This window comes from Monodelphis domestica, chromosome 8 (assembly GCF_027887165.1).
Source record: "Monodelphis domestica isolate mMonDom1 chromosome 8, mMonDom1.pri, whole genome shotgun sequence".
Lineage (NCBI taxonomy): Eukaryota > Metazoa > Chordata > Mammalia > Didelphimorphia > Didelphidae > Monodelphis > Monodelphis domestica.
In genome coordinates, this window is record NC_077234.1 from 86,106,751 (window position 1) to 86,124,585 (window position 17,835).

The 17,835-nt window shown below is 35.9% G+C and overlaps 1 protein-coding gene across 22 annotated transcripts in view; it reads right to left on the reverse strand.

Annotated features, from left to right (window-relative positions):
• Positions 1-17,835, reverse strand: part of ZDBF2 (zinc finger DBF-type containing 2) — a 151,692-nt gene that overhangs the window by 113,621 nt on the left and 20,236 nt on the right. For all 22 annotated transcript variants that reach the window (XM_056806906.1, XM_056806888.1, XM_056806884.1 and 19 more), the window contains one exon: positions 490-582. The gene's annotated coding sequence lies outside the window, so the exon portion shown is untranslated. The remainder of the gene's footprint in view (positions 1-489; positions 583-17,835) is intronic.

A 17,835-nucleotide genomic window follows, 5' to 3' on the forward strand; every position in this document is an offset into this window, starting at 1 on the left:
CAGACAACCACAAGGTATGTATGCCACCTGTAAAGGTAGTGATTATCATCCCAAGGATTGTATCCTGTACTAGAAGGCACATGGTTCCCAAAGGGTTTAATCCCTTGGTTCACTATAGTCTTTGTGGCAGCAATGATTATTCCTTGAAGGAGAGAGATTCCCCCAGGAGGTGATAACTTACTAATTGGCACACAGTTCTCTTAGGATGTATGCCACTTGGTAAAGTGTAGCCTAGGCATTAGCAATTATTAGAGGTAGGAGTAGCATATAAAAGACTGGATGTGAAGTCATGAAAACTTGAGTTTAAATCCTACCTCCGATGTTTAATATGAAACCCTGTGTAAATTATTTACCCTCTCCTAGACTTAGTTCCCTCATTTATAAATTGGAATGATCGTAATCATATCATAGATCTTGAGATGGATGGCTATATTAGTTAATACCCTTGTTTTACAATTGAGGATGCTGAGTGATTTATCCAAGCTGTACCTTTTTTTCCGGTTCTCTGTTCTCTGCTTTGCTTCCTCTTTCTTCTTCTGGATTGCTTGATGACTGCTTCCACCAACTGCCAGGATACAGTAGCTAGTAAACAAGAATTAAAGCTCTTTTAGTGCCTGTGGTTGTTTTAGTTGTTCAGTTGTGTCAACTCTTTGAGATCCCATTTGGGGTTTTCTTGGCAAAGATATTAAGAGTGGTTTGCCATTTCCTTCTCCATCTCATTTGACAGATGAGGAAACTGAGACAAAAAGAGTTTACTTGATTTGTACAGGTCACAAAGCTAGTAAGTGTCAGAGGCTGGATTTGAAGTCAGGAAGTGGAGTCTTCCTTTTTAAATATTTTTCCCCCAGATTATGTCAATACATTTTTAAATAATTGCTTTCTGACATTTTGCAAGCCATGTTCTTTCCCTCCCTCTCACCCTACCACCCCTCCCCAAGGTGGTAGGTATTATGATATAGGTTGTACATGTGTTATAATTGCACTACATATTTCTATGCTCGACTTGTGAAAAAAAGACACCATTTAATTTGGAGAAAAATTCATGGAGGAAATAAAGTGAAGAATGATATGCTTCAATTTGCATTCAGACTCCATCAGTTCCTCCTGTGGCAGTGGATAGACTTTTTTGTCTTGGAATTGTACAGGATCCTTGCATTGCTACTAATAGTTGTCATTCAGTTTATCAACATTCATTATTGTTGTTACTATGTACAACATTTTCCTGATTCTGCTCACTTCATTTTGCATCAATTCATATAAATCTTTCCAAGTTTTTTTATCATCTTATTTTTTCATTTCTTATGGCACAATAGTATTCCACTTACAAACATATTCCACAACTTGTTCAGCCATTTCCCCATTGATGGACATCCTTTCAATTTCCAGTTCTTTGCCACCACAAAAAGAGCTGCTTATATATATATTAGCACAAATAGGTCCTTTCCCCCTAGCTTTGATCTCTTTGGAATACAGATCTAGTAGTGGTATTGCTGGGTCAAAGAATATGCAGTTTGATGGTCATTTGGGCTTTGTTTCAGATTGCTCTCCAGAATAGTGTATTAGTTAATAGTTCCACCAATAATACATTAGTGTCCCAATTTTCACACATACCCTCCAACATTTATCATTTTCCTTTTTTGTTATATTAATCCATCTGATCGGTGTGAGATAACACCTCAGAGTTATTTTCATTTGCATTTTTCTAATTAACAGTAATTTGAAGCATTTTAAAATATAACTAAAGATAGTTTTGATTTCTTCATCTGAGAACTGCCTGTTCATATCCTTTGACCATTTGTCATTTGAAGAATGCTTGTATTCTTATAAAGGTACTTCAGATCTTTATATATTTGACAAATGAGGCCTTTGTCAGGATCACTTGTTATAAAATTTCCCCCCAGTATGTTGTTTTACTTCTTATCTTGGTTGCATTGGTTTTGTTTTTGCAAAAGCTTTTTAATTTATTTTAGTCAAAATTATGTATTTTGTATCTCATAATGTTTTCTATATCTTGTTTGGACATGAATGCTTCCCTTATCCATAGATCTGACAGGCAAACTGTTAATGCTCTCCTAATTTGTTTATGGCATTATCCTTTATTTGGAAGTCATATATCCAGCTGCCTTCTTCCTTAATATTATGCAAATAAAACCAGAGGCAAAAACTAAAGAGATAAGTGAAGTCCAAAGGAATATACCACTGTCTTGGAATGCAGATTCCTGCTTTTATTATACATACCTCATTGATTATGCTACTAGCTTGCAATGATTGGGGTGGATATTTAACATTCTGGCCAGAATAAAGTTATTGTGTTTCATTGAACAATGAGTTTTGGTGATTCTTGGTTTTTCTCAACCTACCCCTCCTGAACTCAGGTCTCTCAGAAATTACAAGACAGGCTAGGAAGGGGGTGGGAGGTTAGAAACAAAATTCAGACTTCAAATTTATTTCTAATTGGTGATCATTTCAGTCCTGGAATCAAGAAATACCAAAACATGAAAGTCATACTTTGCTTTAGTACTATAAATGCAAATGCAAATGCAAATGAAAATGAAAATTCAAATAACTCTGAGGCATCACCTCACCTCTATCAGACTGGTTAATGTGATGAAAATGGAAAATGATAAATGTTGGAGGGCATATACAAAAATTGGGACCCTAATACACTGTTAGTGGAGCTGTAAACTAATATAACCATTCTGGAGAACAATCTAGGACCATGCCCAAAGAGCCATCAAACTGTACATATCCTTTAATCCAATAATACCACTACTAGGTCTGTATTCCAAAGAGATCAAAGGAAAAGGGGAAGGACCTACTTGTACAAAAATATTTATAGCAAGTAGAAAAGAACTAGAAACCGAAGGGATATCCATCAACTGGGAAATGGCTGAACAAGTTGCATTACCAAAAAGTCTAACACAAGTAAAATTAAACCATATATTTTTATTCACTTAAATTTTAGGTTTAGATAGGATTCCTTCTAATTGATTTTCACTTAACAATACTCTCTTTCTGATTCCAGTCTCATCACAAGATGTTTTAAGACAAAATTTAAATCTGGCTTCTGAGTCTTCCTAGCTATGTGACCCTGGGCAAGTCATTTAACCCCAGTTGCCTACCCCTTACCACTCTTCTGCCTTTGAACCAAAACTTAGTATTGATTCTAAGTCAGAAAGTAAAGGGTTTTTTGTTTTTGTTTTTTAATGCACAGGAGGAATTCTCTAACTAGCTGACTGGGTGTGACTGGCTAGAGAATTTACATCCCAAAAGAGCTAAGGACATCCAATGGGGACTATCAAACCAAAAATCTGGCAGATTGTGTCTCCCACAGATAGCATAGGAGCCAAAGACCAGAAGAGGGGAGCCGAGAGCAGCAGCAGTATTAGAGGTAGCCAGGAAGGGTGGGAGATGTTCCGCACTGGTGTGGATACATCCAGCACTCAGAGTAGCCCAGCAGAAACTACAGAGCAGCTCGGTTAAAGAAGCAGCCCTGTGAGATCGGCTAAGGACCAGGCAGCTCTGCAGTGTCTGAGGGCATTAGCTGCTGCCACTGCTCTGTGCTACAGTCCACTAGTATTTCAGGCTCACAGGGAAGATGCTTAGGTATCTCTCCAGAAATCCCAGAGAAAGAGATCTACAAAAGCGTTAGACCCTAAAATTATAAAAGGGCAAAATGACAAATGGTGGATGGGAGGTAGAAAAATGAGAATACCCATACACTGCTGGTGGAATGATGAAGTGACCCAACCATTCTGGAAAACAGTCTGGAATTATCGAACTGTGTACACTATATAATATATATATATATATATATATATATATGTGTGTGTGTGTATCTTTTGACCCAGCAATACCACGATTAGGTTTATTTAAGGTGATCAGTGGAAAAGGAAAAGAACCAGAAGTTCTAAAATACTTATAGCAGCTTTCTTGATGATGGCAAAGAACTGGAACCTCAATTGGGTAATGACTAAATAAGTTGTGGCATATGATTGTGATGGAATACTACTAGGCTGTAAAAAATGATGAACAGGTTAATTTTTTTAGAAACATGGAAAAACTTATATGAAGTTATGAAGAGTTGAAACAAGCAGCCCCAGGAGAGCATGATATGCAGCAACAGAAATATTGTTTAAAGAATGACTTGTGTATGTCTTCGTCTGAAAGAATTGATAAATAAAAAATGAGCAAGACATTTTATTTGTACATATATCTCTTTCTTAAATTGTACCTTCTCTAATGGTGGGAAGGGGAAGGAGAGAAACCCTTGCATATTTTAATATAACAAATAAATTTTAATTTAAAAAACCATAGTTACAAGGGTTGGTGGAAATCTTATGCACAAGGTATTACAAAAGTAAAAAAAAAGTTAACTACTACAAGAATAGGCTTTGTTTGTAAAAGCAAAAGTTGATGACTCTTAAAAGCTATAAACCCAAACTTCACCTCTTCCTCCAAACTTCATATTACCAGCTGTCAGATTGACATCTTCACCTGGATGTTCCAAAGGCATCTCAAACTCAACATATAGAATGTGGAAATACAAAGAAAGGCAAAAGACTGTCCCTGCCCTCAAATGGCTCACAGTCTAAAGGGAAAAGACAACATTTTTTTTAAAGCTGAAAATAAGGACAGGGAAGGGTACCTAGCTTGGGGACATAATGAAGTGCATGAGTGAAGTCAGGTAAGAAGTTAAAAGCTAGGATACTTTTTAAATGAGGGATTGGGGAAGAGCTCTCTATTATCCATCCTCTACCCTTTCCAATTATAGGGAGGGAGGGATTCCAGGGGCAAGGAGTATAGAAGAAGTTGTTTATGGGGTTGATGTGACCTACCAGGAAGATGAGTCCAAAGGGCATAATGAAGTCCAAGAGTGAAGCTGGGTGGGAAATGAAAAGGAGAGTGCTGTACTTGCCCAGGAATGTATATGATGGCTTCCCTGTTATTTTATTTTTCATTTTAGTCCTGACTAAATATTTTCCTAATCTAATGTTGCCTTTTTTTTTTAAGGCCCTAGCAACATAGTGAGTAACTGAATATGTAGAATGACCTTAGGAGCTATCATTTTCAAATTGGGTCAAAACAAAAAAGTCAGAAGAATGACTGAATGAAGCATTTATTAAGCACTTACTATGTACAAAGCACTGCATTAAGGCACTATGAACACAAATGAAAACCTAAGACAGTTCCTATTTTCAAGGAACTTACAAACTAATAGGGGAAATATGAGATGAATCATTTCCATGATTTAAACCCTAATCCATGTAAGTACAGAGTTAAAGGCACAAAGATTACATGAATAAGGAGGGCTTATTCCCCTTCCCACAGGTCTTCTCCATCATGGTGGAGAGGTGCTCCTGACTTTCCAAAGGTTATACAATGGCAGAAAGACCATGTGGCATAGAAGATAGAGTTGACTTCAGGTTCAAGAAGACCTAGGTTTGAATTCTTCTTCTGACACATATTGGTCAAATGACCTTGACTTATTCACTTAGCCGCCTAGTATCTCAAGCAACTCTTGAAGAGTTAAGTGTCAGTGAAAAATTGCACTGCATTGATAGGGGAAATCCCTCCCTGGAAGCTTTTTCCATCAATGAAATAAAAACTCCAGTCTTTTGGAAATAATCCCAATGGCATGGTATGCAAACTCTTCCAGTTGCTACCAAACCAGAGAAGCTTCAAGTACAGTCCTGGCTATGATCTCTCTTTTTGTTATTCAAGGACCAGCCCTGTGAAGTTCATAAAGTTAATTACCAGGTGCTAAATGTTTTTGAATGAAAGAAATTCACAAAGATGATATATTAAAGTTTGTAGAAAAGTTGTGATCAGTGTCAGTGGTAACTGTACTCACATTAATGAAACATAGAATCAAATTATTAAAATAAATACCAGCAATCTCAAATAATAATAGTTAATATTTATATGGAATTTTATCATATGTGTCATCTGTGCTAGAGAAAGAATGTTTTGCAACAAACTGAGTGGTGCACACGTCAGAGTGAGTGATTGACAGGAGCATGTGACTAAGAGTCATATGGGAACCTAAGGCTGGAGATCTGGGGAAAGGTTCTGTGCCCCAACTGACAGACTTCTCTCCTGAAAGGTCTTGGTTGAAGACTTGGAAAAAGAGGTTTCTGGCTTTCTCCTAATAACAACTGAAGAAAGAAATCTTTGAATCTGGCTGTTGGCAGCTTGAGTAAAGAAGATTGAAGACTCATTTCACCTCTGGGCCTGTTTGGACACTAATCAACTGAAGATCCATCCTGGCCCTTTTGATTGGACTCCTTGTGTGAGACTTGGCTATTGGGGGAAATTACTGCTTAGCTTAATAAGATAGTTTTAGATAGTTTATAGACATTAGATTGTAAGATAACTTGTAGATTTTCTCCTAAACCCCTGTTCCTTCCTCCCCTTCCCAACCAATAAATCTGAATTTTTATATGTTCCCTTTAGTTCATTCCTCACCAAATTCCTATCATAACACATCTCATATCACCATATTTCTCCTCAGAACAATCTTATGAGGTATGTAGTTTGCATGAGGTTAATAGAAGTTAAGTGGCTTATTTCTCTCTACTGATCCAGATGGGCAGCTGGTCTAAGAGAACTGCTTGGATAGATGAGGACTTGCATGATTTTGCCTTGGTCTCACAGCTAAATGCCTCAGAGATAGACTGTAAACTCAGGTCTTCCTAACTCCACATGCAACACTCCATCCACTAGCTGTTGTCTGGTCAGGATAAGCTTTGCTGTTATCAGCTACCCCAACTCCTGGAGGAGCTACAAAGTGAGCTTTGCCCATCTTTAGTTCAAATGATGTCCTACTTATCTAAGAGGAGAGAAGGAAAGGCCAATAGCATAATTAACCTCTGTCTATGGTTTATGGCCAAATCCTTTTTTTGTCTCGGGGATGGTCCAGATGGCTGAAATGGCATACTTCTTCCTTTCTGGGTGCTGAATAGTGCTTTCTCAGACTTGCTTCCTGTGAGCTTCACCGCTTGGTTTGGATCTCCTCATACTGACCTCAGGTTACTCACTCAGACTTTGTTCCCAGCCTGTCCCTTTCCTGTTGCCATAGCATCCCTGGACTGCTAACTCTGCCTTTCCCACTGAATTCATGCATCCTTCCCTAGATTTACTGACCTTGAATTCACTTTTTCCTGGAAGTGTGCTTCTTATAGAGACAGTCTGACGTAGTGGAGAGAAATAGCCTAATTTGATTTCTAAGTCCTGCTTCTGACACATTTAGCTGTATGGCCAAGGCAAAAACATGCAAGCTCTCAGGTATCCTAGCAATTCTCTAATGACCGGCTGCCCATTTGGATCAGTGGAGGGAAATTCCACATTAGATGTTTTCTTTACCAATGAAATCACAGGTATAGATTTGATTTGCTAAATGAAGGCATTTCTAAGATAGAAGCAGTGAGGTTACTTAACCTGATAGAGTAGCTTTCATGAGGTAATCCTGATTATCCTGCCTCCAGAGTCCAAAAGTAGGGCATAATTAAGCAGATCACAGTGCCAGATCATCTCTTTAACCTTTCCTTTGTACCCTGTTAGTTGGAAATTAGGATACAGTATCTTTGTTGTCTGTTTGTTGTTATTATGGTGAAAAACAGTTGATGGCCAGCTGTTGTGAGCTGAGGCTCAATATAATTGTTTGGGCCTACTTAAAAATGGCTGAGTAAAACTACTTAGACAGTCTTAACAAAACCTATTTAATAATTCTTGAAGGATTAAGGTAGGAAAGGAAAGGTAAACAAAGTATTTAGGATTTATTCCCTAATCTAAAAAAGAACTAAATTTAAACCATGCCCCTCTGATTCCTGAGAGTCCTCTTCTTGCTCTAGTTTCCCCAAGCCTCCTTAAAGTCCCTAAATCTATTCTAATTCTCAGGGTCTAGTCTGAATACAATATACTAATTAATAATCCTCTTAGTTGTAATTAAGTTACTGTCTCTGTATCTCTCTTCCAACTTTGAATCAGTTTATAGTTCTCTCACTCTGCCCACTGTCAGCTCTTCAGGCCTAGGTTAGGCTTCTGGGCCTTAGACAGGTCTCAAAATGGCCTGCTTCTGTCTGCAGTCACACAGAGGCAAAACACAGTCTCTCTTTCTGCTTTCTGTTGGTCTTCTCTACAACCTTACTCCCAATACTCCAACCTGCCTCCACCTTCAACTGCCACTAGGTTTTCCAGTTTCCCAGTGAGCTGATCCACTAGCTTCCTCCCAAGGCAAAAACACCTCCAGGAGAGAGAGTTGGCAGTTGGATCCCAACAGATTTCAAGCTTCTCAGGATTCCCTTCAAGAATCGTCTCCAAGATTCTAGCTGTGCCTTAAAGGTAATCTGACCCTATGCTTAGCTACTAATATCCTAATTACCCCCAAAATGTTTATTTTAATCTCAATAACCCTCCCCCTCAAACAAGAACTATGTAATGATCATGATTGACCTAGCAAATAAGAAGAGGGTGTCTCATGGAAATAAATCATTGGATCAGTAGCTCCACCAGCACTCTTAGAGACTGAGTTATATGGCAGGCCAGAAAGGAGAGAATTTTCTTCCTCTACAGAAAGTATTTTGGAAAAAAGAATTGTCTTCTGTTTTGAAATAACTTTTTTTGGTAATAAAATTTATTTCTATGTACCTCGGTCCCTCCCTCCCCTCCAAATACTAAAGAAGGTATTATAAGCAAACAGACCTTATATAGATTAAGTCTTTTGTGTTTCCATTTCTTGGTTCATTTTCTGGAGATGAACATTTACAAATTATTCTTCAAATTCTAAATCTGTGACTGTAACATTTTCTTGGTTCTACTCATTTTACTCTTCATTATCTCATGCAGTTCTTTTCAAGTTTTTTTTTTAATAATCTGCTCATCATTTTTTATAGCACAATATACACCATAATTTGTATAGCTATTCCCTAATTGATGGACATCCTCTCAATGTCCAGTTCTTTGCCACCACAAAGAGAGCTGTGATAAATAGTTTGGCACTTAAAGGTTCTTTTCCTTTTCCCCTAATCTCCTTGGGAAATGGTTTAAGGTAGTTCACAGTTTTATAGCTACCTGGGTATATTTCCAAATTACTCTCTAAAATGGTTGCATTGGTTCACAGTTCTATCAATAGTGTATTAATGTCCCTAGTCTTCCATATCCCCATCAATATTTGTCATTTTCCCTTTTGTCATTTTATCCAATCTGATGAGTGGGAGATGATTCTTCAGAATCATTTTTTTTGCATTTCCCTAATCAGTAGTGATATAAAACATTTTTATGTGCCCATATTTGACTTTGATTTCTTAATCTGAAAACTGTCATCATCTTTTACCCATTAATCAATTGAAGGATGGTTTATTCCCATAAATTTGACAACGTTCTCTATATATTTTAGCTATATAACCTCTATTTATGAGACTATCTATGAAAAATTTCCCCCAATTTTCTGCTTTCCTTCTAATCTTGGTGATATTTTATTTTAAAAAAAAACTTTTCAACTTGTCCCAGTTTGACCATATTCCCCCAACATTTATCACTTTCCTTTACTTTCATGTTGGCCAACCTGATAAATGTGAGGTGGTACTTCATATTTGTTTTAATTTACATTTATTCCTCTTATCCAGAGTGATTTATAACATTTTTTTCATGATTATTGATAGTTTTGATTTCTTCATCTGAAAACTACTTGTTTATATCCTTTGATGATGTCAATCATAAAATGACCTCTATTCTAAAAAATTTGACTCAGTTCTCTATTTATTGGAGAAATGAGATCTTTATTAGAGAAATGTGTTTAAACATTTTCCCCAGTTTGTTGTTTCCTTTCTAATTTTTATTACATTGGTTTTGTTTGTACAAAAACTTTTAAAATTTAATATAGTCAAAATTATTCATTTTATAGCTTATAATGTTTACTATCTCTTATTTGGTCACAAATTCTTTCCTTTTCCAAAGATCTGACAGGTGAACTATGTTCCCCTAATTTACTTGTGGTATCAACCTTTATGTCTAAATCATATTTTTTACCTTATCTTGGTATGGGGCATGAGATATTGGTCTATACCTAATTTGTGCTATATTGTTTTCCAGCAGTTTTTATCAAATAGTGAGTTCTTATCCCCAAAGCTGGGATCTTTGGGTTTATCAAGTACAAGACTACTAAAATCATTTACCCCTAATCTATTCCATTGATCCACCATTCTGTTTCTTAGCCAGTACCAGATGATGAATATTGCTGTATAGCATAGTTTGAGATCTGGTACAACTAGGGCCCCTTCCTTTACCTTTTTTTTTTTCATTACTCCCTATCTTTTCTTCTTCCAGATGAATTTTATTATTTTTTCTAATTCTATAAAATAATTTTGGCATTTTGATTGGTGTGGAACTGTATAAATAAATTAATTTAAGTACAATTGTCATTTTATTATATTAGCTTGGTCTATCAAAGAGCAATTAATGTTTTTAATATAGTCAAAATTATCCATTTTACATCTCATAAAGCTTCTCTTGTTTAATCATAAATTCCTCTACTATCTATAAATCTGATGGGTAATATGGTTCTTCTTCTAATTTGCTCTTCAGTTTGTCTATGGTATCTCCTTTTGTGTCTAGACTTGTGTCCATTTTGATCTTATGTTAGTGAATGGTATAAGATTTTGGTCTATTCCTAGTTTCTACTAAACTACTTTCCAGTTGTCCCAACAATTTTTTACCGTAATTGTAGTCTTCCGAATACAATTGTTTTATTTAGCTCTTGCCTCAAGAACCAAAGCCTAGAACATTCTTCTGGATTATTAGAAAAGCTATGTCTGGCATACACTGAACATCATGAGCAAATTCAAAGCAGTTCCTCTAGAACTAGGAACTTAGTGGTCATCTGGTCTATACCTTTGTTTCAGGATTATGCTTAAATTCTCCCTTGGAAGATCAATAACATCCAATTTAGGCTCATTTCCTTAACATGTGCGTATACTCAGAAAATGAATCTCTACAGAAGAGCTTTATGCATGACTCTCAAGATCCTTTGGGTGTGATTCTATGAATGCCATGAGGATCCTATTCAGCTTAAAGTCAGTGGTTGTGTCTGGAGTGAAGATCAGAGCTTAGAATCCTACCATCTAGACATGCACATTCAGCTGACCTCGGTGGTGGCCTGAGATGGAGGAAAAAAATTTATCCTTTCCAAGAGGAACCTAGGCACTGATCCTTAGCTAGAAGAAAAAGAGAATCATAAAATTTATAAGTGAAAGAGATTTTAGAAGTCATCTAATCTAACCTTCTTATCTGATAGAGGGTCTAAGTAATATAGAAGTATGGAAACATTTATCTAATGTCACACAAGCTAATAAGTACATAGGGCTCCAAATCCAATGTTCTTTCCAAAATATCATGAGTTTTTTGGTGTTGGTACCTAGATGGTACTCAGTTCTCTCTTCTCTGACAGGTTCTTTTCTCTATTTCCATTGTTCTACCTGGGTTTATCTTTCTGTCTCATCAGACTCAATAATTTCCTTTTCTTACTACTTCTTAAGACTATACTTTATCCCAAAAAAATTCTTTTGAGCAAGAATGCTATGGATTCTGTTTTAAACAAGGGTGTGACAGAAAAAGATCTTTGAGAAATATCAGTTAAGTGATTATATGGGGTCTGAACGGCAAAGGGTAAAGAAAGGAATCAGACAGCACAATTAGGAAGTTATTGCAATAGTTCAGGTAAGAGGTAATGAGAGGCTAAAGTAGGATAGAGAATGTGAATTTGAACAAAAGGGAATGATGAAAGAGATGTTGTGAAGATAGAATTGACAAGACAGCAACAGATTGGAAATGGAAGTGAGGAAGAAGTCAGAATCAAGGATAACTCTGGTTTTAGAGCTCAAATGCCTAAAAGGATGATAATACCTGCAATAGAAATTGGGAAGTTTGAAAGAGGGATGAGTTTGGGGGGAAATAATGAGTTTTATCTTGGTTGTGTTGAATTTAAGGTGAAAGAACATCTCAATGGAGATGTCTAATAGGAGGTTGGCAGTGGGGGACTAGAGGTCAAGAAGGAGGTTAAAGCTGTATGTATAGACTTGAGAATCATATGCACAGGGATGATGACTGAATCCATACAAACCAATGAGTACCAGGGTATATGTAGAACCAAGAAGAAAAGAAAGTCTAGGACAAAATGCTGGAAGGTTCCCATATTTATTGAAAAGAAGGTGATGATGTAGTAGAGAAAACTGAGAAGGACCTGTCAGAAAAGTAAAAGGAGAACCAATTGAAAATGTTGTTACAGAAGCTGAGGAAAGAAAGAGCATCCTGGAGGAGGAGTTACTTGATGTGTCAGAAGCTGCAGAATGGTCCAAGTTCTTTCCACTACATTTTAATTCCACTAGTGACTTAAATGATAATGAAACTGTTTATCATGGAAAAAAACTGCTTTTTTATTGATACTGTGATTAAAATAAAAATCTATCATTTACACTGCATGCCCCCATTTTGTTAGAGAAGTTATCTAGCTTGCCTGTAAAATAGTTTTGGCCTTTAAAACTTAAATTTCTTCAGAGAACAAGAAAGTAGAAAACATATTCTACATTTTAGCAATTTGGCCTTTCACAACCACAAATAAAGGTGGAAAAAAATTTCCAGCATGTAGTAGATTATGAAACACTTCCAAAACAGGAGGAGAGGGAGGAAGCAAAAGCTTCCAGGATTCATCATCACAGAAAAATAACAATTTCTAGATTTTTCATCAAATAGTCAATCCCAGGATGCAGCTTATTTCCTAGATGAAAAACATTTTGTTCATTTTTCTCTTCCTATATTATATCATTTCCAAACTGTAAGCATGCCAATAGTTTCATCGTTGCTTTTAAAGCAAATAGTCAAGAAGCATTTATGAAGCCCTTGCTGTGTGTTAGACTCTATGTAGACACTCTTATTCTTTTATATTTTTAATTGCCATGTGACATCTTTCTCTCAATATATTTCACTGTTTCGTTAATACACATATAGACCTTCTTTAAACATTGCTCATCTCCAACATATCTCAAACAGTTTCACATTATTTGACAAAATTTAGTTCTGATTTTAATTTAAAAGTATGGTAAACAAGAGATAGAAAACATTATAAAATGTAAAATGAATGACTTTCATTATATCAAATTAAAAAGATTTTGTACAAACAAAATCAATGCAACCAAAATTAGAAGGAAAGCAACAAACTGGAAAAAAATTTTATATCAAAACTCTCTGATGAAGATTTAATTTCCCAAATATATAAGGAACTAAGTCAAATTTACAAAAAAATCAAGCCATTCCCCAATTGGCAAATGGGCAAGGGACATGAATAGGCAGTTTTCACATGAAGAAATTAAAACTATCAATAACCACATGAAAAAGTGTTCTAAATCCCTCCTGATCAGAGAAATGCAAATTAAAACAACTCTGAGGTACCACCTCACACCTAGCAGAAAGGCCAATATTACAGCAAAGGAAAGTGATAAGTGTTGGAAGGGATGTGGCAAAATTGAGACACATTTAGTGTTGGTAGAATTATGAATTGGTCCAACTATTCTGGAGGGCAATTTGAAATTATGTGCAAAGGACTTTAAAAGACTGCCTGCCCTTTTATCCAGCTGTACCACTGCTGGGTTTGTACCCCAAAGAGATAATAAGGAAAAATACTTGTATTAAAATATTTATAGCCACACTCTTTGTGGTGGCAAAAAAAATGGAAAATGAGGGGGAATGGCTGAACAAATTGTGGTATCTGATGATGATGGAATATTATTGTGCTTAAAGGAATGATGAACTGAAGGATTCCTATGTGAACTGGAAAGACCTCCAAGAATTGATACAGAGTGAAATGAGCAGAACCAAGAGAACATTATACACAGAAACTGAAACATTGGGTCACAATCAAATGTAATGGACTTCTCTACTAGCAGCAATGCAATGATCCAAGACAATCCTAAGGAACTGATGAGGAAGGAACTGATGAGGATATCCATATCCAGAGAAAGAACCATGGGAGCAGAAACCCAGAAAAAAAATAGATGATTAATCACATGGTTTGATGGGAATATGATTCGGGTTTTGATGTTAAAAGATCGCTCTACTGCAAACATGAATAACATGGAAATAGGTTTTGAACAACGATACATGTATAACCCAGTGGGATTGCTTGTCAGCTCCAGGAGTGGAGAGGGAAATGAGGTGGGAAAAATCATGAATCATGGAACCATGGAAAAATATTCTAAATTTAAAAAAAGGTGTGGTAGATTTAAGACCACTTTTAGCCTCAGAAAGACCTGAGTTAATACACTGCCTCTAACATACACTAGCTATTGGAATTGGGACAAATAATTTAAATCCTTTATGTTCTCTTCTTCCCTAGTTGATTCCCTAAGACTACAAGTTACATAGGAATTTCCTACTTACAGTGGTGGAAGGAGTTTTCACACAGAGTTCCCTGTATCAATGACAATCATAGATCCAAAATAACCAACAATAAACCCTGCTACCTCTTCCATCATTAATGACCTGAGTTCTAATTCTGCTTCCAGTTTGGAAAGTCCTGAATTTTGCCTGCTAAGAACTGAAACATATCACATGAAACTAAAGTTATAAATTTTTAATCCTCTTGTATTTTTTTCTCCAGATTAGTAACTGGATGCTACTTATGATTTATGTTCTTGGGTTACTCCTATCAACACATTTCATTTATTTATTTTAATCTACAAATAAATAAATTCCTAAGAAAATTACTGCAAATGACAATCTTTTTTCACACTGCATTTCACCTATGTTTACTGAGTGATGCTAATGTATTTATCTACTCAACGATGGAAAATACTACTTTACTAAAGAATGATAGTGTAAACTACCTTAGTCCAACAGCCTGGGAAAATTCCTTTGATGTTAAGTCACTGAGTAGTGTTTCTGGGTAGAAGTTTTAGTATTATTCTTGATATGTGATGATGTTTCATCTCTAAGCTTTCTTGTTGGCAATGAAGACAAACAAGGAAAATGGAAGTTGTTGGAAGAAATAGGGAGAAACCAGCACATTAATGCACTGTTAGCAAAATTCTGAACTGTTAATCCAGTTATTCTTGAAAATAATTTGGAACTTGATCCCAAAAAACATTAAATTGTGCACACCCTTTGATTTAATGCTATCTGACCTGTGTCCCAGATCAAAGAAACAGGGGAAAGACCCACATATACAAAAATATTCATAGAGGCACTTTGTTTTTACAAAGAATTGGAAATGAAGAAAGTTCCCATCAATTAGGGAATGACCAAATAGAGTATATGAATGTAACAGAATATTACTCTTCTGTAGAAAAGGATAAAAAGGATCCATTGATCAGAGGAACTAGAAAAGACATATGAAAAGAGAATGAGGAGGGCAAAAGAACAATTTATATAATGTCTACAACATTGTTAAGAAACTTTGGACAAACACCTCGAAACAGATCTAGAAAATGAACCAGCCTGTAGGGTGAAATCCAGAAGTCACAGTAAGCCTTTTGTCTGTCTCCATTTGACAAAGGAAGATGGGGAGGTCTGCACAGGATCTGACCAGACAGATAGACCTGGAGAATCTCAGACTAAAGGGGAACCTACAAATTTGCCATTCTGAGCCAAAAGACTTTTCCAGATGGTCAATGACCACAGAGTTCAGTAGCGGTCAGCTCTTTTTTTTTTTAACCTTTACCTTCTGACTTAGAATCAATACTCAGTATCAATTCCAAGGCAGAAGGATGGTAAAGGGCTAGGTAACTGGGGTCCAGTGATATACCCAAGGTCACACAGCTAAGAAGTATGAGTTCAGATCTGAGCCCAAGACTTCTGTTCTCAAGGCCTGGCTCTCTATCTACAGTGCCACCTAGCTGCTCCTAGCAGTTAACTCTTGCATAAACCCAAACCTAGGTTAAAAATTTGCAGAACTCAGACCAGCGTGGAGCAATAATCAGACTTTGCCTTGGATCAGACCACTTTGAAAGTTTGCAGGTCCCCAACCTGTATCTCAAGTCTCAAGATCTTGGAATAGTATAATGTTCAATACTCCCCCCAAAAATTATCAAAAGGACTAGCCTAGACCTTCTTCCAGAAGTGCCACAGAGCTTAGCCCTACCATCAAGTTTAAAATTAGGAAGTAAGTTTAGAAAATGAGCAAATAATTAAAAAAAAAGAACTCCAGCATAATGAACTTTTATGGTGACAGGGACACTCAAGAAATAAACCAGAAAAAGACCCCAAAACATCTACAAGAATTATCTCGGAGGAAAACAACTTGGATACAAACAACTAGAATTCATGGAACTGATGAAAGAAAAAGTTTGGTTGTTTTTTTTTTTAAGAGTTAAAAATGGTTTTATAAATGGAATGAGAGTTTTTACAGTGAAAAAATGGAAAAGAAATGAGATCTATGGAAGAAAGAATTGGAAAGGAAATTAACAACTGGGTGTGAGAGGTACAAAACCTTGTCTGAACAGCAAGCTCCTTGAAAATTAGAATGGATCATTTAGAAGCCAATGACTTGACAACAGCAAAAAAATTAAAATAGTCCAAAGAGTGATTAAAAAAAAAGAATAAATTAATATATGACATCTCATAGTTAAAGCAACTGACCTGGAAAACAGATTAAGGAGAAAAAAAGTAAGAATCATGGGCTCAAACACATCCTACCTCTGTAACCCTTAGTAAGTCAGTTAACCCCATTGCCTTGCCCTTACCACTCTTCTGCCTTAGAACATTGGTATTGATTCCAAGATGGAAGGTAAGGGTTTAATAAAAAAAAAAAAATCATTGGATTATCTCTAAAATGTTGTCATTGATCATTAGAGATACTGGTTTATAGTTTTCTTTCTCTGTTTTGGCTTCCTGGTTTTGGTAGCAACAATATATTTGGGGGATTAAGAGAGCTGGTTTCAAATATGGCCTCAGGCATTTCCTAGCTGTGTGTCCCTGGGCAAATCACTTAACCCCAACTGCCTAGCCTGTACTATTCTTCTAAGCCTTAGAGTTGATATTTTGTGACAATTCTGAGACAGAAGGTAAGGATTAAAAAAAAATTTTCTCATAAAAGAAATTTAGCAAAATCCCTTTTTCTATTTTTGCAGAGTTTGTATAATATTGGTCTTAATTTCTTTGAAGATCTAATAGAATTGGCTTATAAACCCATCTAGTCCCTGAGTACATTTCTTTGGGAGCTAATTTATAGTTTGTTAAATTCCTTTTACTAAAATTGAGTTATTTAAAGTTTTTATTTCTTGTTCTATTCATTTGGCTAGCCTAAAATTTTAAAACATGTATTTAATTTGTCTGTTGCTTTTGCTTAATAGTTTCTAATATACTTTCCTACATTTCTTCATTGTTATGAATCCTCACTTTTCATTTTTAATACGGGAAATTTGATTTTTCTTCTTTTTTCAAAATCAAATCAGCGAAACATTCATTTATTTTATTGTATTTTGTAGCCAAAATTTGTACGAAATAACCTAAATTTCCAACAGTAGGGAAATGACAACCAATTGTAGTCTACTTGTATAATGGAATATTTTAGCATGGTAAGGAAAAAAAAGAAATATGAAGGAATATGTGACAGAAAAATGGATAGAGAACTGGCTTTAGAGTTAGGAAGACTTGGATTTAACTCTTTCCTCTTACACATACTGCCTCTATGATTCTGAATAAGTCCCTTAATGTCAATATTCCAGGAAAGTTCTATGACTCTAAGTTACAGCAGAGACAATTACATTGACAGAAGTTCCTCACTGAGAACTCCCTGCAACCAATAAAATCATAAATCTAATTCTACTCATCTGCCCTAATAGAAAG